Source organism: Hypomesus transpacificus, unplaced genomic scaffold (assembly GCF_021917145.1).
Source record: "Hypomesus transpacificus isolate Combined female unplaced genomic scaffold, fHypTra1 scaffold_214, whole genome shotgun sequence".
NCBI classification, from domain to species: Eukaryota; Metazoa; Chordata; class Actinopteri; order Osmeriformes; family Osmeridae; genus Hypomesus; species Hypomesus transpacificus.
In genome coordinates, this window is record NW_025813753.1 from 65,235 (window position 1) to 76,008 (window position 10,774).

Here is a 10,774-nt window from a genome sequence, read left to right on the forward strand (position 1 = left end):
CTAATTCTAATGCTCTTTAAGCTCCTCTCTGCTATTTATGCGCTAGTTACAGAAAACAAGATGGCACCAGGAGAACCTCCGAATAGGAACACAAGGAGCCTAGCAGTGTGTTTTATTCATTTAACTGGCACTCTTTTCCAAAGCAACATTTTATACAGAGCATACAAAAGTAGAGCATTTCGAGCAATTAAAAGGATCAGAAGTGCATAGTTCTAACAATATTCGGGTGGTCAGAGTCGAGGAACGGTCTGTATTTACCAGACACTGCAGAATAATCACCATCTCTGTCCACGCACGCAGGCCAGCGTGTCTTTGTATCCAGACAGGATCCCAGATCCCATTAGCTGAATGTGATGTGAAGAAGATATTAGCTGGTTGTATGTGATCTAAAGAACATATTAGCTGATGTGGACGTTCCACTTTCCAGCACGGCTGTCCTTGATCGTTTAAACGATTAGAGACCTGAATCTGTGCTCTGGCTTCATCTTCTCCTATTACTCCTGTGCACGCAGGAGCTGCTTAATGATGTTATCTTAATAAACCTGCAGGAGACCGCCGGACAGGGAGAACTCCATCCTTCATCTGAGTAGACACCTCATTACTCTCATAACCATCATCACCATCATCAGCTTTATCATCATCATCATCACCATCATCATCTTTATCATCATCATCTTTATTATCATCATCACCATCATCACCTTTATCATCACCATCATCATCTGTATCACCACCATCATCACCATCCTCATCATCATCACCATCATTATCACCACCATCATCACCACCATCATCAGCATCATCAACTTTATCACCACTGTCATCACCATCATCATCACCATCTTTATCATCACCACCATCATCATCTTTATTACCACAATCATCATTATCACCACCATCATCAGCATTATCACCACCATCATCCCCATAATCATCTTTATCACCATTATCATCACCACCATCATCATCATCACCACCATCATCCTCATCATAATCTTTATCACCACCATCATCATCTTTATTACCACAATCATCATCATCACCACCATCATAATCTTTATCACCACCATCATCATCTTTATCATCACCACCACCACCATCATCATCACCATCATCATCATTATCATCACCACCATCATCATCATCACCACCATCATCCTCATCATCATCTTTATCATCACCATCATCATCTTTATGACCACCATCATCATCGTCATTATGTAGACTAAACTACCACATGGTCCATTCATACATTATTAATTTACAACTATTTTCTATTCCTTCATTTCTGGCTACCTTCTGTTCTGGTTTCCTTTGTGATCATCGTCCTTATGACCGTAACCACGGTGAAGCTGTTTAGGTATGTTCTGTTGCGATGCAGTGTTCAAAATTAGAAGGGAATGTTTGCATGTGTATTTGTACTGTCCAGTGTGTGTGTGTCTGTGTGTACAGTATGTGTGTGTGTGTAAAATTCTCCACACACACAGATTCTAGCTACAATTCCAGCTTCGTAACAGCAGAAAGCCAGGGAGTCAATATCTCCCATTGGGCCCTGTGTCATTAGTTCATGTGTGTCATTAGTTAATCGGGTATTGATGAGAGTATTGACAGGCGGCTAATTAATCTCAAGGCCTGCTTGGACTTTCATACATTTCCTTAATTATGTTCTTCATCTTAGTCGTCTGACACTAACACACTTTGTCTTCCTGTTAGAGTGTGAGTAACGGCAGCTGTCTGTCTCTCTGTGTTGTCACGGCAACATGTCTGTCTGCAGGTGGGCAGGTTCATCGTTCCTCAGGCTGCACACCGATAGGCTGTTGTGCAGAACTTACCAAACATCTCTGCTGTGATTGGTCGTACACTTCCTTACACACTCAAAAAGATCAGTTTAATTCAGTCTGACTTAGCCCAGACTACAGCAGCCCAGACTACAGCAGCCCAGACTATAGACTACAGCAGCCCAGACTACAGCAGCCCAGACTACAGCAGCCCAGACTACAGACTACAGCAGCCCAGACTACAACAGCCCAGACTGCAGACTACAGAAGCCCAGACTATAGACTACAGCAGCCCAGACTACAGCAGCCCATACTGCAGACTACAGCAGCCCAGACTACAGCAGCCCAGACTACAGCAGCCCAGACTACAGCAGCCCAGACTGCAGCAGCCCAGACTACAGCAGCACAGAAGCTGCTGTGATTATTGTTTATAGATACTGGCAAGAATTAAAGTATTGCCTGCAGGCAGCATAATTATTTACAGCTGAAAAGTCATATCATTATCAGCAGGCTCCTAATTGCCAGAAGTAATATCAATGTTAGTTGATTAAGTGTAGGTTTTCTTCTTCCATCTACATGACATGGGGATCGGTTCCCTGGCTTATCTCAATACAGCTGCTCGGCCAGTTTCTGCTCTGCTGGTTTACAGAGGGAGGGTGGGGGATGGAGGAAGAGAGAGAAAGAAAGAGGGAGAGTAAGAGATAAGGGGAAAAGGACAGAGAAAGAGAGAGAGAGGGAAAGAAACAACAAGAAAGGGGGAGGAAGAAAGAGTGGAGGGGAGAGACGCAAATAGAGAAAGAAAGAGGCTGAAGGGAGAGAAAAAGAGCAAAATACAGCACAGCAGCAACTTCATAAAAAAAACTATCGATTGCAGTTTCTGTAGTTTACTCACAAGGTCAAACTGCACAGGCCACCATGCCTCGCTGCACACAAACAGGCCGAGTTTGGTCAGACTTTCAGGGAGACAGGAACTGTCATATCCAGTAATGTATTCTCAGCACCATTGGGCTGTTTCAAGGAAGGGAGATGAAGGAGAAGCAATCTGGCATGATGGTAATCTGTAATTCAGCAACAAATGATTGATTAAGAAATGTTTACTGGACCTACTGTACAGAAAGCCTGGTTCGCTCTGCTATCAGCATGTCTGAATATTGAGTCCAGTGTTTCCCACAGATTAGAAATCAAATTGTGGCGGGGGGGGGGGGGGGGGGGGGGGGGGGGTTGTCAGATCGGGGGGGGGGGGGGGGGGGGGGGGTAAATAGCGATAAAAAAAAATGTTTTACGAAACGCAATGTGTGGCGGCCGGTGTTGATTCTGTGGCGCACCGCCACAAATTAGTCTATGTGTGGGAAACACTGAAGTCATGCATCAAGAACTCAAAAGATACACAACGTCATAATTGACCAGGAAGAGTATGAAGACATGACAGTTCCTTGATTTAATATTCACATCATATCATATTTAATAAATTAATTATAGAATATTTTCATTTCTCAGATAATGCATCTTGTTCTGTGATGTGAGCGTGTGAATGTATGTATCCTGTAAGAGATCCATCCATGTGATTCTTCATTATTACAGTGATGAGTGTTAGAGTGCACGGTGTGGGGAGGGTGATGAGTGCACGGTGTGGGGAGGGTGATGAGTGCACGGTGTGGGGAGGGTGATGAGTGCACGGTGTGGGGAGGGTGATGAGTGCACGGTGTGGGGAGGGTGATGAGTGCACGATGTGGGGAGGGTGATGAGTGCACGGTAGTTCTTTTTCCAGAACCCTAACCATGTCTTAGTACATATGTGCAGCTCTGTCATCTAACTGACAGGTGGCTCTGGCTGTTTGCCTTTCTCCTCTCTCCCATTCATGAGTAAGTCCAGGGATTGACTGAAACATCTGAGCGCGTGTTGACAGGAACTGGGCAGACGCCTGGTGAGGGTGCCGGAACAGGGTGAGAGTTAACAGGCTTTAAAAACCTTTAAAGGTACCAAGACTTTTCAGCACTGTTCAAACATAGTGAAGTATAATATAGACAAGAAAGACTCCTCCTTGACCTCCTAAATACTTTGAGAACAATGTACTTCTGATCCTTGATCTTCTGTACGTTGCTTTGGATGGAAGTGTCTGCTAGGTGAATGAACTGACTAAAGGTTTTCCTCTCTGAGAAGGCTCCATGCTTGCAACTAGTGATGTCATATCCTGTCACAGCTCATAGTCTGTCTCGTCTGCGCCGGTTAGGGTCCCATGGTCACATTGTGCAGAGAAGTGGAATGATTGTTCAAAAGGCACTGCAGAGACTGATGAAAGCAGTCCCGGGGGGTGATTAGGGCTGGGTCTCCGGGGTAATGGGAGCAGCCAACATAAAAACTGAAGATGCTCCTGAACTAGACACCCTCCCTGAACAAGACTGCCCTGCTGCACTGAACCCCCTCCGCTCATCTGTTCACTGCTAGGTCAGGGTCAGAGACCACAGAGTGAGTGTGTGTGTGAGTGTGTGTTTGTATATTTTTAGTGAGTGTTTTTGTGTGTGTCTTAGTGTGTGTGAGTGTGCTAGTGTCAGAGCTTCAGTAAGGACCCATGATGAGAGACTGCTAGATGTCACTCCCTAAAATACCCCCCAAGGGACAGGGTCCCTCTGCTCATGCTTAGAGACGGATTTACTCAATACTTTCAGACTCCAGCTCAGTGGTTAGAGCATCTGACTCCAACTCAGGAGGTAGCAGATTCTAACTCCAGCCTGTATGTTGCTTTGGCTGAAAACATCTTTCACCAACCATCTCTGGAAGAGGGGATCCCTCACTGAATTGCTCCGCCCAAGGTTTCTTCAATTTTTTCTCCTGTATTTAGTTTTTCTGGGAGTTTTTCCTTGTCTCCCTGAGGGTTTAGGTTGTTTGAGGGGCAGTTCTATGGGCGTATGTGAAGCCCTCTGTGACATGCCTGTGTGTAAAAATGGCTATACAAATACATGTTGATTTGATTTGATCTTGGGAAGGAAAAAACTCTGTTAAGTTTCTAAGTTGCTGGACACACCCTTGGAGCAGGGACTGGTCGGCCCAGTGGTGCAGAGGTTTGCTATTCCCCAGTAGGGATGTTCTGGATCAGTCCTTCTGCAGGTCACTGTGAAAGGTGTGGGGATTCTGAGTGTTTGAAATGGAAATGCTTCCAGGAAGATTTACTTAGAAGACAGACGCGCTCGGCTGGAGGGGCATGTGAGCTCACTGAGAGAGCACCGCTCAGCGTTTTAACTCTTCTGGTTATTTAGGTGTACAATGTTCAGCCTGTGTGTTTAACCTAGTTTTCTTTTGAACTTTTAATGATCTATTTCCCAAAGTTAATGATTTAGCACCAGCTGCACTACTGTGTGCCAGATTAGCATACTAACGCAGGAACACGGGGAAGGCTGAGGTAGAGGCACTGTTCTCCCCCCCCCCCCCCCCCTCTCTCTCTCTCTCTCTCTCTCTCTCTCTCTCTCTCTTTCTCTTCCTCTTTCTCTCTCCACCCCCCCTCTTTCTCTGCGTCCTCCCCTCTCTCTCTTTCTCTCCTCCTGTTGTTTGAGAACAGCTTCTGAGTCACTGCATCAGCCTGTGGTCAGAGCTGAGGTATGTGTTATCCTCACCGTGCTGCCTGATTGGGGGCAGGAACACACAGCGGGGGGAGAGGGGGGGGGTTGTCAGTGGTTACCAGATGAGTTTGTTCTTACTGTTCAAGAACTTGATTCAGACAACAGCTGAAGCAGAGCATCGGTGATCAAGGCCTTCTGCATGCTTCTTTTTGCACCGACAAGTGAACTGGGTTGATCCAGCTAGCTGTACGCACGTCCCACACACACTCCTCTATCTCACTCCCTCACCACGCTGGAAGGACAGAGTGCTGAATGTGTCATGTGTTTCTGCTGGGTGACATACGGAGAGAGAGAGGGGTGGAGGGGGAGAGAGGGGTGTGGAGTCAGTGATGGATGAGCCAGTGCATGGCAGGGTCTCACATCAGATGAAGTGTGAACGATCTCGGAGGTGGTCCGAGTCATCGCTCCTGACTGAGCAGAATATGGTGGAGGCCTCAGCTGTGGGACAACTCACTGACGAGAAAACCTAAGTTGTTACACGCCAATTTGGTCAAATGTGCTACGTTTCCATAGTGACAATGTGCGATGTGCTATGTTTCCATAGTGACAATGTTACTTTGAACGTTTGTATGCTTTCCATGTTATTATCTGTCTTCTTGGATGGATCAAGGGCTATGGATGGAGTCATCACCTGTGGGGTGGAGTCATCACTTCCTGTTTTCATTGCTGAGTTAAGTTGTGTCTTTGTTTTCTTCTGTACTCAGTTCTCAAATCATTATGAGGGAGGGAGAGAGAGAGAGAGAGAGAGAGAGAGAGAGAGGAGAGAGGGAGGGAAGGAGGGAGGGAGGGGGGAGAGAGGGGGAAAGAGAGAGGGAGGCAGGGAGGGGGGAGGGAGAGAGAGGGGGGGAGAGAGAGAGAGGGGGAAAGAAAGGGAGAGAGAGAGATACAGAGGGAAGAGGGAAAGAAAGAGAGGGAGGGAGGGAGCGAGGGAGCGAGGGAGGGAGGGAGAGGGGAGGGGAGGGAGGGAGGGAGGGAGGGAGGGAGGGAGAGGGGAGGGAGGGAGGGAGAGGGGAGGGAGGGAGCTGTGTGTTTGGGATGAAGTCCGTTCTTTACTATGAATCAGATCAGGTTCCCAGCTTCTCCACACGCCACTACAAAGTCATTCATAGCTTCGGGGCACCTGGAAGAGTTGGAGTAAGTTGTGAACATATCTTCAAATAGGATTTGAGGGAGAAGCAAGTCGGTAATTAGTCTGAGCATCGCAAACGAGCTGCAGTCTGCTGCTGCCTCTGACTCCCCTTTTAATTCAGATTTTAGGAGGCAGCCGTAAACAGAGTTAGTTAGTGAACAGAGGCAGCCGTGAGCAGAGGCAGATACTGAAGGATGTCTTCCAGGATTGGAAGGTTGGTGGTTGGTAGCAGTGGATGGGCCACACATCTCCTTGTTTGTCCCCCCAACATTTTTAGAGAGTGGGGGGGGGGCAGGAGAGTGGGGGGGGGGGGGGGGGCAGGAGAGTGGGGGGGGGGGCAGGAGAGTGGGGGGGGGGGGGGCAGGAGAGTGGGGGGGGGGGCAGGAGGAGTGGGGGGGGGGGGGGGGGCAGGAGAGTGGGGGGGGGGGCAGGAGAGTGTGGGGGGGGGGGGGGGGGGGGGCAGGAGAGTGGGGGGGGGGGCAGGAGAGTGGGGGGGGCAGGGTTAGTGGGGGGGCAGGGCATTCTCCACTGTCAGCCAAATCAGTAATTGTAGAGTCAGACCAGCCTGATAGCAGAGCTGCATTACCTGCTAGATAGGCTGTCTAACCTGCTCCAGACACACACTCTCTCAACACCCTCCCCCAGGGATGATCATGTCATATATATAAACAAATGTTATCAGCCAACACCATCTGGAAACATGGAAATATATTCCACTTCCTCTTTTGTCCTTGAATACTTCTTCTTCTTCATTGGAAGATATGCACTCTGCTCCAGTCAGGTCTGCATTGCATTATAATCACTGAGCAGGCCTGAGTGATACTGCAGACAACAGCAGAAGATCTAGGATCAGGAGTGCATAGTTCCAACAGTGCTCCAGTGGTCAGAATCTAGGAACAGTATGTATTTACTAGGCACAGTGTAAAGTAACATCTCAGCTACCAGACACAGTGTAAAGTAACCACATCTCAGCTACCAGACACAGTGTAAAGTAACCACATCTCAGCTACAGGCACAGTGTAAAGTAACCACATCTCAGCTACCAGGCACAGTGTAAAATAACCACATCTCAGCTACCAGGAATAGTGTAAAGTAACCACATCTCAGATACCAGGCACAGTGTAAAGTAACCACAATAAAGCCTGTAAAGTGTAAATGTGAAGCTAAGAGCTGCAGAATGATATTTTAAAGTGTCAGATTGTTTCCTGGCAGGGTGTGTCTGAGAGGCAGGGTGTGAGGGTGTGAGAGGCAGGGTGTGGTCTGAGAGGCAGGGTGTGTCTGAGAGGCAGGGTATGTATGAGACGCAGGGTATGTCTGAGAGGCAGGGTGTGTCTGAGAGGCAGGGTATGTCTGAGAGGCAGGGTATGTCTGAGAGGCAGGGTGTGTCTGAGAGGCAGGGTATGTCTGAGAGGCAGGGTATGTCTGAGAGGCAGGGTGTGTCTGAGAGGCAGGGTGTGTCTGAGAGGCAGGGTATGTCTGAGAGGCAGGGTATGTCTGAGAGGCAGGGTGTGTCTGAGAGGCAGGGTGTGTCTGAAAGGCACGGGTGTGTCTGAGAGGCAGGGTATGTCTGAGAGGCAGGGTGTGTCTTAGAGGCAGGGTATGTCTGAGAGGCAGGGTGTGTCTGAGAGGCAGGGTGTGTCTGAGAGGCAGGGTATGTATGAGACGCAGGGTATGTCTGAGAGGCAGGGTATGTCTGAGAGGCAGGGTGTGTCTGAGAGGCAGGGTATGTCTGAGAGGCAGGGGTGTGTCTGAGAGGCAGGGTGTGTCTGAGGAGGCAGGGTATGTCTGAGAGGCAGGGTGTGTCTGAGAGGCAGGGTGTGTCTGAGAGGCAGGGTATGTCTGAGAGGCAGGGTGTGTCTGAGAGGCAGGGTGTGTCTGAGAGGCAGGGTATGTCTGAGAGGCAGGGTGTGTCTGAGAGGCAGGGTGTGTCTGAGAGGCAGGGTGTGTCTGAGAGGGCTGACAGCATTTGTCACATTGTGTTCTCCCTCTCCTGGCGTCTGTCTCACATTTCTCACAAGGTCAGTATCTCACATCAGAGTGCCCTGGTCAAGTTATCCTCCCAAGTAAGAAGTTATCCTTGCAGGTAAGAAGTTATTCTCCCAGGTAAGAGGTTACCCTCCCAGGTTGAAGTTATTCTCCCAGGTAAGAGGTTATCCTCCCAGGTAAGAGGTTATCTCCCAGGTAAGAGGTTATTCTCCCAGGTAAGAGGTTATTCTCCCAGGTAAGAGGGTTTAGATGTGATCACTGCAGCGTAGATAAATCTAACAGAACAGACCCAGATGAGTGTAACAGAGCCAGAGAACGTTTCAGTGTCTGCTCACCCAGAGGAAGAGGCCCTGAGGTAACCTCCACAACTAAGGGGGCATCCTGGAGAAACCACATACTTGTTGATATTATTATTTTTTTATTTATTATTATGATGGGTCTGTTTCAGGTGAGCAGCATCAATGAACACACCAGGTTGCTCCTCTGGTGGAGCCGGTCGTCTGATCAAACACAGCAACCAGCTCTAAGCAGCTCTACGCCAAAACTCAGCAATTTACAAATTAGCCAATTTTCTAAATGAGCAGTTAAGCAGTCAGGGTCAAAGTGCACCGGGAGGTGAATGAGGGGGGAGGACCAGCAAGGCAACAAGGATCACAGTCCCTCAGAGAGCACTAAGAGGAGGGAGGGAGGAGGGAGCGAGAGACATAGAGGGGGGAAAGGAGGGAGGGGGAAAGACAGAGAGGAAGGGAGGAAGAGTCAAAGAGGGAGAAAGGGAGGGAAAGAGGGGGGAGAAACAGAGAGGGGAGAGAGACAGAGAGGGAGGGAGGGAGACACAGAGGGGAGGGAGACAGAGAGGGGAGGGAGACAGAGAGAGGGAGGGAGACAGAGAGGGAGGGAGGGACAGTCAAAGAGGGAGAAAGGGGGGGAGATACAGAGAGGGAGCAAGCAAGCGAGCGCTCTTCACTGGAGCGCAGTCCACTCTGGATATTCAGGATTTGTGACATTCAGTCATCCATTATGAAGGTTCATATGTTCACAGAGTTTCATTGTGAAATGTAACTTCTCCACCCTACAACTGAAGCTGAAAATGGTATGTGTGGCTCTCTCTTTTTCCCTCTCTCTCTGTCTCTCTCTCTCTCTCTCTCTCTCTCTCTCTCTCTCTCTCTCCTCTCTCTCTCTCTGTCTCTCTCTCTCCTTCTTGCTCTCTTTCTGTCTGTCTCTCTCCCCCTTTCTCTCGTCTCTCTCTCTCTTTCCCCCTCCCCGCCCCCCTCTCTGGCTTTACCATGCTGTGGCCTATATTCAGCTCTAGATGGACACTGCATGGTTTAATGTGAGAGACTAAACAACGTTAGGCTTTAGCTCTGCATTGGAGTGGAGGGGGAGAGGGTCACCGAGGCCAAGATGACAGACAGAGGAAGAGAGAGGGAGAAAGAGAGAGGCTTCTTGCATCCAGATCTTCCACTCTGGTGAGTATGCACTAGGGCAGAGTGACATATGGGTGATGTTACATTCTTTAAAGGGACTGTCGTGAATTCCTGAGCCCCCCCCCTTCCCCATCCCTCACAAATTGCCTGTTCGAATGTCAGTCTGTCTCTTTATCAAACAAGCCCATTGTGTGTCAATGCCTGGGACACTGGGGCAGAGCCATGATGCTGGGGAGTCTTCAGTATGAGAGCCTGGGTTTCCAACACACAGACACACAGAGGAAATCAATAGAGTTTTGCACAGTGCTGACCCACATAGAGGCCCTAACCCTAACCCACATAGAGGCAAGGCTCAGTCCAGTAGGGCTGGTTCATTATGTGTATGTGTGCGTGCGTGCGTGCATGTATGAATGTGTGTGTGCATGTGTGTATGCATGTTTGTGTGTTTGTGTGTGTGTGTATGTGTGTGTGTGCGTGCATGTATGAATGTGTGTGTGTGTAACAGGCCTCAGTGGTGGGTGTGAGTTCACACAAGCATGCAGTGCCGCCTGATTTCACTGTCCCTGATTAGGAGTGACGCAGAGTTAATAAAGGAGCAAAGCTGGCTGTCGGCTTGTGTTAGGCCGGGCGAGCAGAGCAGACAAAGAGCCAGGCAGGGAACATTAGTTATGGTGGTTAACTAGGTTGAGTGGGGGGTTTAGTAGGAACCTTACCTGTGCTAGGGGAAAGGGGTATGGGCGTTTCTTTAAAGGGTTAAACCCTTGCTGTGGTCAAATGTTAACAAGGTCCCGGGCAAACGGCTTCATTCACCCAGACAGACATGTGAGGTAGGACCACCAGATT